Source organism: Terrapene carolina, unplaced genomic scaffold (assembly GCF_002925995.2).
Source record: "Terrapene carolina triunguis isolate 2854851 unplaced genomic scaffold, T_m_triunguis-2.0 Scaffold310, whole genome shotgun sequence".
In the NCBI taxonomy this organism is placed as follows: Eukaryota; Metazoa; Chordata; order Testudines; family Emydidae; genus Terrapene; species Terrapene triunguis.
In genome coordinates, this window is record NW_020664661.1 from 2,018,324 (window position 1) to 2,039,463 (window position 21,140).

The following is a 21,140-nucleotide window of genomic DNA, read 5'->3' on the forward strand; positions in this document are numbered from 1 at the left end:
TTTGTATATGTCCCCCTACTTCCAACAATATCTGGCTTCTTCGTTCTGCCTTTGGCAACTTTCACTGCTCCAAACCTCCATCCCTGCAGACCAACTTGGCTGAACCAGTTTCCCAACTAGGGCATCCTCTTTAGCATAAACTATTGTGTGGTCAGAGTACAGGCCTGAAAGTTGACAGCTCTCCCTTATCCCTGGTTGGGGGAAGATATGACACAACCCTTCCCAGCCCGTAGTGGTGTACACATTTATCTAAGGGCAGTCAATGACACAGCTATTTTCATAGTAACAACTTCATAATATCAACCAAAATTCAAAATGCGTCTGATGAAGTGGGCATTCACCCACGAAAGCTTATGCTCCAATACTTCTGTTAGTCTTAAAGGTGCCACAGGACCCTCTGTTGCTTTTTACAAAATTCAAAAGTTATACATAGGTTTCCCAAATCATCACAGATCAGCACTGTCTTTGGTGTCAGGCATTGGTAGTGAGATGGGTTCAGAATGCAGAGCTGTCATGTCTAACCCTTACATTTAAATTCAAGAGATATTTAAAGTCTTACTACTTCATCCTAGTGGGAACACCCATTATCATACTATATCTGAACAAGCAGTTCTGTACAATAAATTAATAACAAACCAATAATTAATCTGAAGTGCCCAAGTGCAGTTCACATCACTTTACGTCACACTACTACTAGATTCTTATATTGTATGCATCGCTGTAGTATCTGAGAATCTTTCAGTAGTGCATTAAGCAACTTGACTGACATATCACAGTTTATTATCTCATCTTCTCCCTTGGGGGAGAAGTGTGGGAGTGAAATGTGTTGCTTTGGATTTTATTTTAATAGTAATAGATACACATACATATACAAACACGGTGCTATATGTTTATGTTAGAGAAGGTAAGATCAAAGAAATGCACCTTGCACTTAGAGTGAAAGGTGGTGAGGTTTGTAATGGTCCTTAGTTCCCATGGAAGTCATTTCACAGTCTCAGGCCTGGTCTACACTAGAGAATTAGGTCAACATAAGGCAACTTACATCGACCTAACTCTGTAAGCATCTACACTACAATGTAGCTCCCACTGATGTAACTTGTCCACTACACCAACTTAACTCCACCTCTGTGAGAGGCGTAGCGCTTAAACCAATGTAGTTAGGTTGAGGCAGTGTTAGTGTAGACACTGTGCTGCTTACATCGCCAGTTGCTCCCTTTCAGAAACCGTTCCACAACATCCCACACTGGCAGTTAAATCGGTACAAGTGCTCCTGGTGAGGATGCGCACTGCCGACACAAGGAGCATAGTGTGGACATGTAAAACAGATTCAATTACTGCAGAGTCTGTACATCAATGTAACTTAGGTCAACTTAATTTTGTAGTGCAGACTTGCCCTCAGACTGGCCCCTGAGAAAGCCCTGCTTCCTGCACAGATAAGCTTTACCCTTATTGTAGAAAGTCCCGTTGTGCCAAAGGTGCAAAGTAATCAGTCACAGTCTTCATGCTAGAGCGTTAGTCAATCTTCTAGATTTTCTGGACCCAGGCCATTGAGCGCTTTGAACATAAGAATTGAGACCTTGAACATAAGAATGGCCATACTGGGTTACACCAAAGGTCCATCTAGCCCCGTATCTTTTCTTCCAACAGTGGCCAATGCCAGGTGCCCCAGAGGAATGAATAGAACAGATAATCATCAAGTGATCCATCCCCTGTCACCCATTCCCAGCTTCTGACAAACAGAAGCTAGGGATACCAACCCTGCCCATCCTGGCTAATAGCCACTGATGGACATATCTTCCATGAACTTATCTAGTTCTTTCTTGATTTGGTATTCTGTGGGAAGCCAGTGTAGGAAGTGGAGACCGGAATTGGGGGGGGGGACGCACAATACCCCTGGGAGTGGGGAGATTGGGGTTTGTTGCAGAGAGTCAAATTTGATGTGTTCACAGTGGCCAGTGTTGCGGAGATGTCCTGCAGCATTCTGTACCAGAGAAGGATGGGGTATGAGTTGCTTTTCTGTTTCCTAAGCTCTGAAGAATTCATATCCAGGTCTAGTGCATTGCTGTTGTGCATCCAAGAGGTGATGAAGGCATGAATAACTGAGGCCAAGTCATCGTTTACCAGCATGGGATGGATTTTCTAGCCAATTGGAGATGGTAGAAAATATTGTTTGCTATGTGAGAGCTTAGCCCCAGGAGCAATCCTAAGCTACAGACTGAATTGACCAATTGTGGGTGGGAACCTTCAACCAAAGGAGACTTGCACCATGACTGCAAACTCTTAAGAATATTTTCATGTGCCCACCTTCAACCAACTCTTCATCCATGAGCTGACCTTATCCAAGCATTGGCCATGTTGGTGGAAGCAGTGTGGTTGTATGTAGTGAAGAATAGGTAGAGCTGTGTCATCTGCATATTGCTGACACTTGAGTCCATGTCTGACCAGTCCACCGTGGCTCCGTGTAGATGTTGAATAGGACCAGAGAGAGAATTGATCCTTGTGGCACTACACAAGAGAGCAATTTAGTGGTGAAGGTGCAATTTCCCGTTAATACTTATTGGATTCAAAACATTTTAGGACATTACCCCGGACTCCTGCTATCTCTCTTAGGCAAGACAGCTGTATCTTATAGTTAACAGTGTTGAATGTTGCAGAGAGGTCCAGCACAAGATCATTTGTAAGTGCAAATAAAGCAATTTCAGTTCCTTGTCCTGACCTGAATACAGATTGTGCTGGGTCTTCAATCTGGCATGTTAGCTTCTCTATGAGCTTGCTCAGGAACAGAAGATTTGATTCTGGGTGACAGCTGGCTAGAATCAACATAACCAGAGTGGGTTCTTCAGTGTTGGTTGGACTATTGCATTTTTGAAGGAGGAAGGGCAGATTCCTTCCCGGTATAAGACCTTAGCTATTTTGGCCAGGAGTGGTACCAGTTGCTCATGACTTTCTTTCACAAACCAAGAATGTATGGGTCAGATTCATAGGTGTTGGGTCAAGACTCCTTTGGGGGGGGTGTGCAAAATCTCTTGATTTGTGAATGTACTGAACTCCAGGAATGCAGGTGAGCTGTGGGTTGGTGGGTGCAGGCAGAGCAGATGCAGATTGTTTTGGGAAACTTTCCTGAATGTGTATCTTTTTAGCCAAAGAAGATGATGGTTCCTTTTGGCTACACTCAGATGCCGTGCGAGAGGGGAAGTATTGCCTCCTAGAGGCGCCCGGGGGGTAATTTTCCCAGGTCACTGGGTGGGGGCTCGAGCCGGTTTTGCATTTCGTTATTGAAACGGAACCCCTAGATACTGAACCCGACCCTTGTTGTTGCCAACTCAGAGGGGCAGAAGGGTTACAAAAACTTCAGACTTATAGCAGCTTTAGAATGACACTGGTTTAACCTAGGGATCCTTTACTCTTTCAGTAACAGACTTAATAGGTTTAGCATCTACTTTGGGGAACAGTTAACACACAGAGACACACACATACACACTGGAGAGGTTGAATTGCTGTATAGAAGGGCTTTCACACCTTCTTCTCTTCAAAGTTTCTAACGCACATGATTGGTCTTAGCTTGTACTCAGGGGTGGCTCCAGGCATCAGCGCACACCTGGGGCGGCCTGCCGGTCGCCGTGAGGGCGGCAGTCAGGCTGCCTTTGGCGGCATGCCTGTGGGAGGTCCGCCGGTCCCGCGGCTTTGGCAGCAATTCGGCAGCGGGTACGCCGAAGGTGCGGGACCGGCGGAACTCCCGCAGGCGCGCCGCTGAAGGCTGCCTCACTGCCATGCTTGGGGCGGCAAAATACATAGAGCCGCCCCTGCTTGTACTTAGGCTGACATTTACCAGTATCTTCATCGATAAGATGTGATCTGCACTTTCGCACATCGTGGGGTTTGTTCTTCACTCCCTATCTTGGTTTCACCTCAGGCTTGGGTTGGTCAGTGTTCTTTACTTCTCTGGGAAGCCAGTCCAGGGAATGGAGCAGGATTCAACTTCAGGTATCTTGCTGGTGCAAGACAGTCTCTCTCACCTTCTCCACATCCGTTGCATCTTTTGCAGGGATCAGTGATTCCTCTACCCTGCCCGCAGGGACACTTTTGTCCTGTTAGGGAATCCAGCAAGCAGGGCCACCCAGAGGATTCAGGGAACCTGCGGCAAAGCAATTTCGGGGGCCCCTTCCATAAAAAAAAGTTGCAATACTATAGAATACTATATTCTCGTGGGGGCCCCTGCGGGGCCCGGGGCAAATTGCCCCACTTGCCCCCGCACCCCGGGCAGCCCTGCCAGCATGTTGGTATAGGTCGGGGTGGCCAAACGGTGGCTCGGGAGCCACATGCAGCTCTTTACAGTTAAAGTGCAGCTCTCGAAGCCCTCTATGCCGTCCCCATTCTCAGCCTACCAGACTGTTTAGGGGAGCTCAGGGCTTCTGCCCCGCAGCGGCGTGCTGGGGCTAGGAGCTTCTGCCCAGCAGGCAGGGGTGCTGGAACAATGTGTGTAGTGGGGGTGCTGAGAGTCATTCAATCAAATTAGAAACCCTGGATATAATGGAAACCACTTCAAGCCAGAGGGTGCAGTAGCACTCCCCCAAACTCCTAGGTCCAGCACCTATGCCAGCAGGGAGGGAGGTCTTGGGGCTTCAGCCCTGCAGAAAGTGCCTGGCAGGGGTCTTGGGGTTTCAACAGGAGTGGGGCTGAAGGCCTGGCAGGCACGCCCCATGGGACTGAAGCCCTGAGACCCCCCAACCCCACAGGGCAGAAGCCCCAAGCCCCACCACCTCACTGCAGGGCTGAAGCCCCAAGCCCTGGCAGACATGCCCTGGCTCTCAAACAGTTTGCATATTTGGCAAAACACCAGACTGCAAATAACCGATTGCTATGTTACAGGGATGTTAGCCTACCTATAGTGGAGAGCCTTAGGCCTGGTCTACACTACGAGTTTAGGTCGACTTTAGCAGCGTTAAATCGAATTAAGCCTGGACACGTCCACACGACGAAGCCCTTTCTTTCGACTTAAAGGGCCCTTTAAACCGGTTTCTTTACTCCACCTCCGACGAGGGGATTAGTGCTAAAATTGGCCTTTGCAGGTCGGATTTGGGGTAGTGTGGACGGAATTCGACGTTATTGGCCTCCGGGAGCTAACCCACAGTGCTTCATTGTGACTGCTCTGGACAGCACTCTCAACTCAGATGCACTGACCAGGTAGACAGGAAAATCCCCGTGAACTTTTGAATTTCATTTCCTGTTTGCCCAGCGTGGAGAGCACAGGTGACCACGCAGAGCTCATCAGCACAGGTAACCATGATGGAGTCCCAGGAGCGCAAAAGAGCTCCAGCATGGACAGAACGGGAGGTACGGGATCTGCTCACCATATGGGGAGACGAATCAGTGCTAGCTGAACTCCGTAGCAGTAAACGAAATGGCAAAATATTAGAAAAAGTTTCAAAGGCCATGAAGGATAGAGGCCATAACAGGGACGCACAGCAGTGCCGCGTGAAAATTAAGGAGCTAAGGCAAGCCTACCACAAAGCCAGAGAGGCAAATGAAAGATCTAGGGCAGAGCTGCAAATATGCCGCTTCTATACAGAGCTGCATGCCATTCTAGGGGGTGCCTAATTTGCCCTGGAAATCGCGGCCAGTACAGCTACTGGAAAAGTCTGTTAACGTGTATGGGGATGGAGCGGAAATCCTCCAGGGACATCTCCAGAAAGCTCTCCTTCATGTACTCCCAAAGCCTTTGCAAAAGGTTTATGGGGAGGGCTGCCTTATCCCGTCCGCCATGGTAGGACACTTTACCACGCCAGGCCAGTAGCACGTAGTCTGGAATCATTGCATAACAAAGCATGGCAGCGTATGGTCCCAGTGTTTGCTGGCATAAAGACAACATCCATTCCTTATCTCTCTTTGTTATCCTCAGGAGAGTGATATCATTCACGGTCACCTGGTTGAAATGGGGTGATTTTATTAAGGGGACATTCAGAGGTGCCTGTTCCTGCTCGGCTGAACAGAAATGTTCCCCGCTGTTAGCCACGCGGTGGGGGGGAGGGGTGAAGTGATCATCCCAGAGAACTGTGTGTGTGTGAGGGGGGAGGGGGGATAGTTGGGTTTGTGCTGCATGTTAACCCGGAAACCCCAGCCCCTCCTTTTACATTGCAAACCCATTTTAAATGGCCAAACCAACGGGTCCTTGGTATGGGAAATGAGGGCGCTGCTGTTTGAAACCATTCCCACATGTTATGAAGGTTAAAAAAGCCAAAAGACTGTGGCTTACCATGGCTGCCTGCAAGCCAAATTCTGTTGCCTGGCACTGCGTGAGTGATCTCTCACACCAAACCGGCAGGCCCTCAATATAAGAGGAAAAATGCGACCTTGTAACGAAAGCACATGTGCTGTGTAATGTGAACAGCAAAATTTAACGTGAAAGAGTGTACCCATTGTTCTCTAAAATGTGTCTTTTTTAACCACCTCTCCCTTCTTCTCCACCAGCTGCAAATGTTTCTCCTTCGCAGAGGCTAGCGAAGATTAGAAGGAGAAAATGGCGGACTCGGGATGATATGTTCACGGAGCTCCAGATGTCCTCCTACACTGAAAGAGCACAGCAGAATGCGTGGAGGCAGTCAATGTCAGAGTGCAAAAAAGCACAATATGAACGAGAGGAGAGGTGGCGGGATGAATCGCAGGCTGAACAGAGCAAGTGACAGGCTGAAGATGATAGGTGGCGTCAGCTTGCAGACAGAAGGCAAGAGTCGATGCTCCGGCTGCTGGAGCATCAAACTGATATGCTCCAGCGTATGGTTGAGCTGCAGGAAAGGCAGCAGGAGCAGAGACCGCTGCTACAGCCCCTGTGTAACCAACAGCCCTCCTCCCCAAGTCCCATTGCCTCCTCACCCAGACGCCCAAGAACACGGTGGGGGGGGGGCCTCTGGCCACCCAGTCACTCCACCCCAGATGATTGCCCGAGCATCGGAAGACTGGCCTTCAATAAGTGTTAAAGTTTTAAAGTTTTAAACTGCAGTGTGTCCTTTTCCTTCCCTCCTCCCCCACCCATCCCGGACTACCTTGGCAATTATCCCTCTAGTTGTGTGATGAATTAATAAAGAATGCATGAATGAGAAGTAACAATGACTTTATTGCCTCTGCAAGCGGTGCTCGAAGGGGTGTGGGGAGGGTGGGGTGGTTGGTTTACAGGGAAGTAGAGTGAACCGGGGGGGGGGGGCGCGGGGGAGCGGAGGGTTCATCAAGGAGAAACAAACAGAACTTTCACACCGTAGCCTGGCCAGTCACAAAACTGGTTTTCAAAGCTTCTCTGATGTGCACCGCGCCCTGCTGTACTCTTCTAACCGCCCTGGTGTCTGGCTGCGTGTAATCAGCGGCCAGGCGATTTGCCTCAACCTCCCACCCGCCATAAATGTCTCCCCCTTACTCACAGATATTGTGGAGCGCACAGCAAGCAGCAATAACAATGGGGATATTGGTTTCGCTGAGGTCTATCCGAGTCAGTAAGCTGCGCCAGCATGCTTTTAAACGTCCAAATGCATATTCCACCACCATTTGGCACTTGCTCAGCCTATAGTTGAACAGGTCCTGACTACTGTCCAGGCTGCCTGTGTACGGCTTCATGAGCCATGGCATTAAGGGGTAGGCTGGGTCCCCAAGGATAACGATAGGCATTTTAACATCCCCAACGGTTATTTTCTGGTCCGGGAAGAAAGTCCCTTCCTCCAGCTTTCAAAACAAACCAGAGTGCCTGAAGACGCGAGCATCATGTACCTTTCCCGGCCATCCCACGTTGATGTTGGTGAAACGTGATAAGGATATGGGTTCCGTCTATCGCCCCACCACAGTTTGGGAATCCCATTGCAGCAAAGCCATCCACTATGACCTGCACGTTTCCCAGAGTCACTACCCTTGATATCACCAGGTTTTTGATTGCCCTGACAACTTGGATCACAGCAGCCCCCACAGTAGATTTGCCCACTCCAAATTGATTCCCGACTGACCGGTAGCTGTCTGGCATTGCAAGCTTCCACAGGGCTATCGCCACTCGCTTCTCAACTGTGAGGGCTGCTCTCATCCTGGTATTCTGGCGCTTCAGGGCAGGGGAAAGCAAGTCACAAAGTTCCATGAAAGTGCCCTTACACATGCAAAAGTTTCGCAGCCACTGGGAATCGTCCCACACCTGCAACACGATGCGGTCCCACCAGTCTGTGCTTGTTTCCCGGGCCCAGAATCGGCATTCCACGGCATGAACCTGCCCCAGTAACACCATGATTTGCACATTGCTGGGGCCCGTACTTTGTGAGAGGTCTATGTCCATGTCAATTTCCTCATCACTCTCATCGCCGCGCTGCAATCGCCTCCTCGGCTGGTCCTGGTTTTGCTTTGGCATGTCCTGGCTCTGCATATACTCCAGGACAATGTGCGTGGTGTTCATAGTGCTCATAATTGCCGCGGTGATCTGAGCGGGCTCCATGATCCCAGTGCTATGACGCCTGGTCTGAAAAAAGGCGCGAAACTGACGGAGGGAGGGAGGGGCGACTGACGACATGGCGTACAGGTACAGGGAATTAAAATCAACAAAGGTGGCTGTGTATCAGGGAGAAACACAAACAACTGTCACACAGAATGCCCCCCCTCCAAGATTGAACTCAAAACTCTGGGTTTAGCAGGCCGTTGATTTCACGGAGGGAGGGGGAAGCAAATGAATACAGAACAAATCTGGTCCATCTATTTTTTACATCTTAAGCTGGCAGCAGACGGTGCAGCATGACTGATAGCCCTCGGCATCTTCTGGGTGCTTGACAGAAGATACTGTACTACGACTGCTAGCCATCATCGTCAAGACGGTTCAATAGGACTTCCGGCAGGACTGAGTCTCCAGGAGACAAAGCATGTCTGCCCAGGTGCCTCTGATTGAACTGGAGTACGACGATGACGGATACCAGTCATACCCCATCCTTCTCCAATACACCACGTCGCACAAAACCTTGATGGTGACTACATACTCTCGTGTCAACAGATCTGACTGGCACATGGGCCATTCATTTGGAAAGTTACTCTGCTTTAACGCTCCTCAGCTCACCAGGAAGGTTTTGCATGACAGACTGAGCTGGATGAGATTGGGGTACATATTATTTTCATTATGTGTTGGAGGTGGAAGTGAATACCTTGTGGCACGTCTGCTCAGACCATGCAGTGCCCCAGTAGCGTTTCTCCCCTGACCAGGAAAGGTCCCTTCAGTGTCTCACCCTCCCAAGGTGGAATCCTTAACACAGGTGTAATGGGTGTATATTTCCCTTCCTGCAGCTAGAGTCCTAGGATGAGGCGCTGAGTCTTGACAGAAAACATCCTGACAACAACTTCTCCAGCCTTCATCCAGTAAATGGAGACCATTGGGACTGGGCAAACACAAACTCACCATTAAACTGAGTGTGAAAAGGAAGTGTGTGAGAGAGAGAAAGGGGAAGATTTCCCACAGTTGAGGGTTCATGTGTCCTGCCGTTTTCATTTCGGTTTGGCTGTAGTGGAAGTGGCACTTGGCACAGAGTTACAGAAGTTTTTAAAGAAAACTTATGTTAAACTGGATTTTCTATAGAGTCCATTTGTAGGGTAATTTCTGATGAGATTCCAGATCATGTCAGGTTTCAGAGTAGCAGCCGTGTTAGTCTGTATCTGCAAAAAGAACAGGAGTACTTGTGGCACCTTAGAGACTAACAAATTTATTGAGCATAAGCTTTCGTGGGCTTCAAAAACAGACTCCAACAAGAAACTGCTGAACTGGAATTAATTTGCAAACTAGATACCATTAATTTGGGCTTGACTAGAGACTGGGAGTGGCTGGGTCATTACACAAATTGAATCTATTTCCCCATGTTAAGTATCCTCACACCTTCTTGTCAACTGTCTGGAATGGGCTATCTTGATTATCACTACAAAAGTTTTTTTTTCTCCTGCTGATAATACCTCATCTTAATTAATTAGCCTCTTAGAGTTGGTATGGGAACTTCCACCTTTTCATGTTCTCTGTATGCGTATATATATCTTCTTACTATATGTTCCATTCTATGCATCTGATGAAGTGGGCTGTAGCCCATGAAAGCTTATGCTCAAATAAATTTGTAAGTCTCTAAGGTGCCACAAGTACTCCTGTTCTTTTTGCAGATCATGTCAAAGCTTGTCTCTGGGTCAAGTCCACCCTAGTACAATTCCACTGAGTCAATCTCTCTTTCAGGTATCTTCAGCCAGCTGATAACAGATGAAGACATGTGCTGTCCAGAGCAAAGCAGTGCTGCAACAAACTGCCATGAAAAATATTATGCTCTTTTCTGGATTATTGCCCCTTCCAGAGCAGTAGAGAGTTCTTCCATTTTTTAAAATCACCTTCCTCCATAAACTATCTGCTGTTTTTATGTCTCTGATAGACACAGTATCAGAACCGGAATAAGAGAGAGATGGAACATAGTCCGATCTCTCAATACTTAGCCTCTTGTTGCAGACTGTTTTGGTGTAAACACTGTCTCCAAGTTGACTCCCAGGGACTTCTGAAGTGCCATTCAAAGACCAAATAAAGCTCATAACTTTAGGGCTAAGGCAAAGCTGATCAACCCCACATATCTAGCACTGGGTGCACTCAAACAATTTGTATTAAGACACACAAGTGTCACAGTTCAGGGCAACTGCACGTGTTTTCCCCCTCTATGGTCTAGGAAGGGCACAGACTCAGGCTTCTGGCTCCCCAGCCACTGCCTCTCTTGCGGAGACATGTATCAATCTCCTTCCCGACTGGGATATTTCCAGGCTGCACAGCTCCCTGCCTACACTGTGAGATCACCAGCAAAGTCAGACTGCCTAAACAAGACAGCTTTACTTTTCTCCTCTGAGATGGTAAACAGTGCCATTGCCACAGTTATGCTACCACCCAGCTCTTTCTAGGCAAGCACATTTATTCTTAAAGTAAAAGCATTACAGAGAAAACATTAAAAACCAATAAAAGATACTACACACATGCTAATAAGCTTACCAGAGATCATCACCCCCTGACTCCAGCAAAGGCTCTAGCTGGGGAACAGTCCTTCAAACTCACCAGGAAGTTTTTCTGGGGGTTACAAATTCATCACAGCTGTTAGCTCACAACAAGAACACTCATGAATCTGCAGTTCCTTCTTTATACAGTTTGGGGTTTTTTGATCTGTCCTCATGTAACAGGTGATCAGCAGACAAAAGATAATGTGCCTCTCCCTGGGACAAAGCTTCAAAAGGCTGAGTTTTTGCAAAACTGGAGTCAGTGTATTTGTATACCCCTCATCCAAGAAATTTCCTGGGAAACCTACTTAACTTCAAAACGTCATTCTTGGTTTCAAATAGCCCTCTGAAGCTCATAACATTTCCCGTAGTTTCAGATGTCACATACAACCCCACAGTAACACACAAACATTTGCATTTTTAATACGAGCTCCTAAGATACTTAAACTGAATTTAGTAAGATATGTCCATGATACTGCAGGAAATTGCCATGCCTGTCACAAGCAGCACAGGCACATGGGTGTAGACAAAAAATTAGGGATTACAGTAATGAAGGAAACACTGAGTTTGGAACAGAAGCCCATTTTATCTCACTTTATTAAAAGGACAAATTTAGTCATGGTACAAAACTACTCATTAAAATGATATTAAAACAGATATTTTATTTTTTTAACTCTAGATCCCTAAAGTACAAAATTCGTCTACACCCGCAAGCAGGTATTGCAGTTATGTGAATTTAAGAATGCAAAAACATGCCTAAATGTGGCCTAACTGTACAACTTGTGTGTGGCCTTGCCCTCCTGACAAGTTGTCAACACAGCCCTGCTTCCCACAAACTTTGGGCAAATGGTAAAACTTCTGAGATTCTTCCTGAAACTGAGAAGCCATGTTTCACTTCCTATTTAGTGCTGTCACCACATGGCCATTTTATTCCATGAACTTTGATTTGTAATTTTTAAGAATGTCTGTAATTATCTCTGAATCTTCCCTCCTCTGCTTTACTTAATGTTAAATGATTATTTGAACAATAGATGCGCTTTTCTACCACCACTGAAGATCCAGAGAGAAGCTTAGGGTATATCAAGCCAATCCACCCCACCCCATGCCAGTGGGGAAGGAAGGTTTGGGATGCAATTGATTCAGCTCTTCCTGCCCCCAGGCAGAGGCATGGCATGTTTGAGGTGCAGACAGCCATTTGTAAGCTAAAAGGGCATTATGTTAATCAGAGGACCCTCAGACTGAGACATCCCCTGCTGTACCAGAAACAATCATAAATATATTTTGTTTATTAAATATTTACTCAAATCATCTGATTGTGGAATTAATTTTCTCCAGGCAGGATAAGAAATGTGGTTTAGTTTATCATTCAATCACAAGTTGCTGGGTTAAATGCCAGTCTGGTGACATTCTATAGCTTACTTTATGCAGGAAATTAGGTTACATGAACATAATGGTCCTTTTAAAATCTATGTATCTATTACTTGTGCCAGTTTTGCTGTCCTAGAATCATCTAATTATCCAAAGAGGACTTTTAAAAACTTTGAGGAAAAAAAGTGAAACACCGAGAGAGAGACATGTATTCCAGATCCCAAGAGACAAATACCCAGAGCAATCCTTACGGTGACAAGCTAGGTCTGACAAGGGAAGCTGAGATAGACAGGAGAGTGATATTGTGAAGGCAAGACTAAAATGAAACATTCCATTCCAGTGCATCTCTGTAAGACCTACCTATAACATTCCTTACTGAGTTTCTGGGAATGGTGCCCCCACTGGTAGAACAATCTGTGAGATTGTCGTGGAAGGAGCCATAACTTAAATTTTTTAGGCAGTTTGGCCAACACACTCACATTGCTGCATCAGGTTTGAACATACGTACACAGCTGTTTTATTTAGGTATAAAGATTCTCTCAAACAAAGGGCAAGAAATCTCCCTTCTTTCCTACCTATGGTCTTTCTGAGAAATGCTGCTCAAGATGAGAACCTCCATACCTATGGGACGCATCCCAGCAAAGCAGGAAATGTCATCTCAGTTCAGTTTCTCTGTCATCACAAAAATACTGTCACTGTGACCTGGCCCCCTTGTTGGCACTTTCATCAAAAAAATCAATACACGAATGGGGATGGAGACTGAACACTCCTTTCACACCTCAATTCTGTGTAAGGATTGAGGCATGCTGGCAGTGCAGTGTGGAGGATGAATGCCTTGCTGCCCACCAGGTGGTTCTCTGTTATGTTAATATGTGGAGGACTTCAGGCTTCGTGATGGGAACTGGGTGAATAAGGGATTTTTCAGTTCACTGGCAATTGTGAAAAATCAAAAAAAGGTTTGTTTAGTGTTGAACTGAAAATGAAGTTTGTGGTGAATTGAACAGTCATTTGGCCAAGGAAAGAGAGTGAGAATGACTCTGTAGCCTGGTAGTTAGGGCATTCACCTAGGATGTGGGAGACCCAAGTTCAAAGCCATGTTCCAAATGACTATTTATAAAAAGTGGAATAGCTTCAACTGGACAGACTGAGGAAGTCCATCCCAGAGTCCAGTGGCTAGGGAAAGGACAGTTACCTGTTCCATAACTGGCGTTCTTCGAGGTGTGTTGCTCAGGTGTATTCCACTATAGGTGTGCGTGCTCGCCACTTGCACTGGTACCAGAAGTTTTTCCCTTAGCAGTATCCGTAGTGGGGGAGCACCGCTGCGACCCCTGGAGTGGTGCCTGTATATCACGCCATAAAGGGAGCTGCGTGCTCCCCCCACCCTCAATTCAGTCTTGCCAGACAACTCCGACAGAGGGGAAGGAGGCTGGGACGTGGAATACACCTGAGCAACACATCTCGAAGAACGCCAGTTACAGAACAGGTAACTGTCCTTTCTTCTTCGAGTGATTGCTCATGTGTATTCCACTACAGGTGACTCCAAGCTATCCCTGATGGAGGCGGGAAGGAGTTTCAAGTGTAAAAAAATTTTTAGGGGTTACCCGGGCGGAGCACCGCTCTACCAAACCCAGCGTCATCCCTCGTTTGGGAGACGATCGCATAGTGCGATGAAAAGGTGTGGACAGAGGACCATGTAGCAGCCCTACAGATGTCCTGAATAGGGACATGAGCCACATAGGCCGCCGATGAGGCCTGGGCTCTCGTCGAATGAGCCTTCACTATAGGAGGCAGGGGAACCCCTGCCAGGTCGTAACAGGTGCGAATGCACGAGGTGATCCAGAGGAAGATCTGCTGGGTGGAAACCGGTTGTCCCCTCATACGCTTGGCCGAGGCAATAAAAAGCTGGGGGGGGACTTCCTAAATGGCCTGGTTCTGTCCAGGTAAAAGGCCAGCACTCTGTGCACGTCTAACATGTGTAGGCGGCGTTCCTCATTGGAGGAATGGGGCTTAGGACAGAGAATCGGGAGGAAAATATCCTGATCCATGTGGAAAGCTGAGACTACCTTCGGCAAAAAGGCAGGGTGAGGGCGGAGCTGAACCTTGTCTTTATGAAAAACCATATACGGTGATTCAGAGGTCAGGGCCCTGAGCTCGGAGACCCGGCGGGCTGAGGTGATAGCCACCAGGAACGCCACCTTCCACGACAGGTGGGACCACGAACACATGGCTAATGGCTCAAAAGGAGACCCTGTGAGGCGGGAGAGTACCAGGTTTAGATCCCAGAGTGGGACCGGGGGTCTGGTGTAAGGAAATGCCCGATCTAACCCTTTCAGAAACTGGGCCGTCATGTGATGTGAAAACACAGACAGGCCCTGCACCGGGGGATGGAAAGCCGAAATGGCTGCCAGGTGCACCCTGATGGAGGAGGGCGCCAGGCCTTGGGTCCGAAGGGACAAGAGGTAATCGAGGACAAGGTGGACAGGCGCGGAAGAGGGAGAGGAACCTCTATCCCTTGCCCACATAGAGAACCTACACCACTTAGCCAGGTAGGTTCGCCGCGTGGAGGGTTTCCTGCTTTCCAGCAGGACCCTTCTCACATCCTCAGAATACCTCCCCTCCTCCTCATTTAACTACGAAGCAGCCACGCTGTCAGATGGAGCACGGCTAGGTTGGGATAGAGGAGGCGACCTTCCTCCTGGGAGAGGAGGTCCGGGCATAGGGGCAGCCTGCAAGAAGGGGCCACTAAGACTTGCAGCAGGGACCCGTACCAATGCTGACGGGCCCAGTCCGGGGCTATGAGGATCATCCTCGCCGCGTCTGACTTCACCTTGTGTAGGACCCTCTCTATTAAGGGGAAGGGCAGGAAGGCGTACAACAGGGGCCCCGACCATGGGAGCAGGAACGCATCCGATATAGCTCCATCGCCCTCTCCCGCTCTGGAGCAGAATCGAGGACACTGTCGATTCTGTGCGGTGGCGAACAGGTCTACCTGGGGAGCACCCCACTGTAGGAAGATCCACCTGGCCACCTCCTTGTGCAGGGACCACTTGTGTTGCTGAGAGAATACCCTGCTCAGGCGGTCTGCGAGCATGTTGCTCCTGCCGGGCAGGTAAAAAGCCTGCAGTAGTATATTGTGGGCTATACAAAACTCCCACAGGCGCTGGGCTTCCTGGCATAAGGCCCGGGAACACTTGCCGCCCTGTTTGTTGACGTAATACATGGTGGTCATGTTGTCCGTGAGGACTCTGACCACCTTCCCTTGTATGTGCTGGAGAAATGCCACGCACGCCCGGCGTACGGCCCTGAGCTCCCTGACGTTTATGTGCAGGGATAGTTCCTCTGGTGACCACATGCCCTGGGTCCTGAAATCCCCCACGTGGGCTCCCCAGCCCAAGTCTGAGGCGTCCGACACTAGATCTAGTGAGGGAGGGGGCTCTCGGAAGGGGATACCCTGGAGCATGTTGCTCGGGAGGGACCACCATTGAAGGTCTGCCACCACCCTAGGCGGCACTATGACAACCTTGTCCAGACTGTCCCTGGCCTGGAAGTACCGGGAGGCCAGCCAAAGCTGGAGGCGCCTCATCTGAAGCCTGGCATGTCGCACCACATAGGTGCAGGCTGCCATGTGGCCTAGTATTTGGAGGCACGCCCGTGCCGTGGTTACCGGAAAGGGCGTGATGGAGGCGATGAGAGCTTTGAGCGTCTCAAACCTGTCCCGTGGGAGCGAGGCCGTGGCCACCCGGGAATCTAACAACGCCTCTATAAAGCTTATGTGCTGAACCGATATTAACATGGATTTCTCCTTGTTCACCAATAGGCCTAGAGTCACGCAGGTAGCTTGTCTGCTGCTGCAGACCGGCCCTTGAGCAGCCAGTCGTCGAGGTAGGGGAAGATCTGCAGCCCTTTCCTCCTGAGGTGGGCCGCCACCACCGCCCAGGGGCAGCTCTAGGCACCAGCAAAGCAAGCACATGCTTGGGGCAGCCCATTTGCAGGGGCGGCAGGGATCCAGCATGGGAGCTGAGAACCAACAGGGGGCCCTGGGAGCTGTAGTTCCTTGGTTAGCTCCCTGCCTATAGAGCCAGCCCTGGAGCAGGGAAAGAACTACATTTCCCAGCATTCCCTTGGCCACTACCAACAGGAAAGAGGGGGAGGGAGGGAGGTAGCTGAGACCTCATGCTGCAGCCTGCTGTGAATGGAGAGCTGCACTGTGAGTAGGGATACCATATTTTAACATTCAAAAAATAGGACACTCCACAGGGAGGGAGTGTAGCCCCACCCTGCCCCCATCCACTCCCTCCGACTGCCCTCCACAGAAACCCCAACCCATCCAACCCCCCTGCTCCCTGTCCCCTGATCACCCCCTCCCGGGACCCCTGCCCCTAACTGCCCCCCAGGACCCCACCCCCTATCTAAGCGCCGCTGCTCCTTGTCCCCTGATGGCCCCCTCCTGGGACCCCCCAACTTCCCCTTGGGACCCCCACCCCCAATTTATGTACAGGCGTGACTACCTGCCCTTTCCTGGTTATTATATGCGGCCAGTCCGCATCCACATCCAGTAGTTAAAAAAAAAAAATAAACTAATAATTTAAATTGGAATTTCATCCATTAATAAGTATTTATTCTATAATTAAAACCATTCTATTGAAGGACAGATATTAAATAACACTAAATAAGTTAATGTTCAAAACAATATTAAAAATTTGAAAATTTAGAGCATGGAAACCAAAATAGCTAAAATTTAGTTTTGGCAAGATACACGGAATGGAAACTCCGGGATCTTTACCTGTCACTGAATATAGCCATCATACCAATAGTGGAATATAAAACAAGTCTACATATACTCTCCTTCAAATTTTTACTTCTGTCCATTCCCAATAATTGTAACAAATCATTATTACCTTCACTCCACTTGCCACGCGCCCCAAGCACAAAACCAAAGAAGTGAATATTTTTACCTCCCGTTAAGTTTTTAATTTCTTCCTCTAACTCAAGATAATAAGCCACCTTCTCACTGTGGGCTTGTTCCAAACTTCCGGCATTATCCTCCCATCGCACTGTAACATCAACCACCACTGCTGTATCTCCTTTTATAAATATAATATCCGGCTTTCTTAACTCACCCTTACTATTTCTCAAATGGGGCTCTATCATTGCCTTCCACCCTAATTTACCAACCTTATCTACAACTGCAGACACTACTCTATTATGCCTTTTTATCCTAGCATTCTTAGTCTTATAACATTGTCCTGAGATATGGGGAACAGTCTCCCGCACTTTACCGCACCATCTACAAAGAGCATTCACACCTCCTCTTCCTCTTGCTAATGTCTCCCTAGTAGGATAAATATTTGCCCTAAGCTGCAATGCTGCGATATACGCTGACGATTTAACTTTACTAGAGTTTCTAAAAATCGAATTACTAATTAAATCATTTTTAAAATATTTTATCCCTATTCCCTGACATCTCAGTTCCGACCATCTTAAAAATTCCTCTTCCCTCCATTTCTTGGGATGAGATGTTACTGCACTAAATGACAATATTTTATCCACAAGATTTTCTCCTGCATATAGATAAGATAGGTCCATCCAATCATCTCTCGAGACAATATGTCTCCTCCATTTACGAATTAACATATTTGGGATTTGCACACTAAACTTAGTGAGAGCTAAACCACCATCCCTACCTCTAGAATAAAATATCCCATCTGTGATACACTGAGGTAAATGTAAAATCTCTTTAACTATTTTTCTAACTAACACATCAAGATCGTCTAAAAGATTAAAAGGGGGTTCTATTAAAAGAAGATTATAAAATAGCTTCGGTAAGATATATGTCTGTAAAAATAATATTTTTTGGGCCGGTTTTAATGGGGCCTTAATTAAATTCTCACTCCAATCTTTCAATTTTTCTTTAAGTACCGGTCCCCCTACACCTATCCAGGGATCTATTCTAGCCCCTAAATATTTTTCAAAATCCCCTGGTTGAACATATTCAATCTCCTCTGACCCTATCTGCCAATTATCCTTAGGATTAACTACATAGGTTTTATGTTTAGTTAAAATATGAAAGCCTTTCGTTTTCTTCACATTAACAGAGAGATTAGTATTTTTACAAAACTCCTCTAAGATACCCAAATTTTTAATCATTCCTTTATATGATTAAACCTCCCTTCTCCTTGTCCCCAACTGCCCCCTCCTGAGACCCCCTCCCAACTTCCGCCCTAGGACCCCACCCCTTACCTGTCCCCTGACAAACCCCCAGGACTCCCATGCCTATTCAACCGCTGCCTGTCCCCTGACTGCCCCCCCCAGCCCCTGACCCATCTAATCCCCCCTTCTCCCTGCCCCTGACTGCCCCCCCGAACCTCCGCCCCCCAGCCCCCTTACTGTGCCACTCAGATCAGCGTGTCTGGCTCCACGCAGCGCCAGACACACTGCTGCATACATGCTGCCATGCTCCCTCGCAGAGCCAGAGCCCCCTTCCCGCCCCCACCTCAGCACCTGCCTTCCAGATTTGAACACCTCAAAATTCAGGAGTGCTCAAGCTCAGTTTGGGCAGCTGTTACTTCATTTCTCCCAAATCAAATATACTGATCCACAGTAACTTGCTGTAGGATAAAATTGAGCAAGAAATGCTTCCCAGTGGTTATTAGGACTGGAATTGCTATTTTCAACAGCCATTGCCTTTTGTTTGTTTGTTTGTTTGTTTGAAAGGAAGACAGTGATATTGCATTGGCAAATTCCCCATAGAAAGAAAGAGTGGAACAAAAGAATAATAAAGGCACCTCAACTTTTCTTCATTTATGTAGGACAGTCTTATAATATGCATCCAGATATCCTCCAATCACACAAGCTGAAGATTGTTCCACTTTACTGCAGTTCTGTAACCATATGGGAACCAATCCTGTGTTCTGTGCACATCTAAAATTCCTGCTGAATGACCTGCCGTGGGAGTGAGTTACCAGTGACCCAGGGCTGCGGTGGAAGGAGGGTGCAGGTGTGTGGGGGAGAGAGCCCAGGGCTGGGGCGGCAGGAGGTGTATGTGGGGGGCAATGGTGGGGAGGAATGAGGGAGCCCAGAGCTGGGGCGGCAGGGGGTGTGGGTGGGGGGGAGGAGAGCCCAGGGCTGGGGCAGCAGGGGGGGGCAGCCAAAATTTTTTTGCTTGGGGCGGCAAAAAACCTAGAGCCGGCCCTGCCACCGCCATACACTTTGTAAATACCCTGGGGGCAGTAGAAAGGCCAAAGGGAAGGACCGAAAATTGGAAGTGGTCCTGACCCACCAGGAAATGGAGGAAGCACCTGTGACCCTCGAAAATGTGGATGTGAAAGTACGCATCCTGGAGGTCCAGCGCCTTAAACCAATCCCCCTTGTCTAGGGATGGAATAATAGAAGCCAGGGACACCATGTGGAATTTGCAATGCACCAGAAACTGGTTGAGATTCCGCAGGTCAAGGATGGACTGAAGCCCGCCCTTCGCCTTGGGGATGAGGAAATACCTGGAGTAAAAACCCCTGCCCTGGTATTCCCGAGGCACCCTTTCCACCGCTCCCAGAGAGAGGAGGCGCTCTACCTCCTGGCAGAGGAGGAGGGCATGCTCCGGGGCCCCGTCCGGCTGCCCGGACAGGGGACAGTTGGGAGGGTTTGAAACAAACTGCAGCTTGTACCCTTGGGAGATGGTGCTGAGGACCCATTGGTCCGACTTTATATGGGACCACTGCAGTTGGAAGTCCGATAAACGGTTTAGAAAAGGCAACTTTATTAACTGGGTGGGGGTACACTGGCAACAGGCCCGGTGACCCCTGTCAACGAGTCAAAAACGCCGTTTTCCCTGCCGCTTGGCCTTTGAGGGCCCAGGCTGTGGGGCCGAGCGGGATTGGCGCTGGAACCGAAGCCTTTGATCTCTCTGCCGGTTAGGTGGGGGTTCATATCTGCCCCTAGCTTGCGGAGCAGAGGGTTGAGGCCTGGGCGTGTCCTTGGCAGGCGGACGTACAGGCCTAGCGTCTGCAGGGTGGTGCGGGAGTCCTTCATCCCGTGCAGACGGGAGTCTGTCAGGTCCGCAAAAAGGGCCTTGCCATCAAACGGCAGGTCCTGCATTATGGACTGGGATTCTGACGACAGCCCCGAAAGCGAGAGCCACGACGCCTGTCGCATGGAGACAGCGGTAGCCATCAAATGAGCGGCTGTGTCTGCCGCGTCCGAAGCCGCCTGGAGAGCCGCTTTGGCGGCGGTCGCACCCTCCTCGATCAGCGCCCGGAACTCCTTCGCATCCTTGTCAGGAATGAGGGGCTCAAATCTGGGGAGGGATCCCCAAAGGTTAAACTCATAACGGCTCAGAAGCGCCTAATGGTTGGCCATTCTGAGCTGGAAACTCGCTGACGAATAAACCTTTTTCCCAAAGGTATCAAGTCTACGAACATCCTTGTCCTTTGGCGTGGGCGCGGGCTGGCCATTCCGCTCGTGGTGGTCGAACGACTCGACCACTAGGGAGTTTGGAGCTGGGTGGGTGTAAAGGTACTCGAAACCCCTTGCGGGGATGAAGTACTTCCTCTCGGCCTTCTTGGAAATAGGCCCAAGAGAGGCCGGGGTCTGCCACAGGCCAGTGGTGATGTTGGCAACTCCCTGATGGAAAGGGAGCACCACATGCCCCGGTACCGAGGAGGTGAGGACATTAAAGAGGTTATCGGAGGGCTCCTCCATCTCCTCGGCCCGGAGCTCGAGGTTGGCCACCCTCCGAAGCAGCTCTTGGTGTGTTTTAAAGTCCTCTTGGG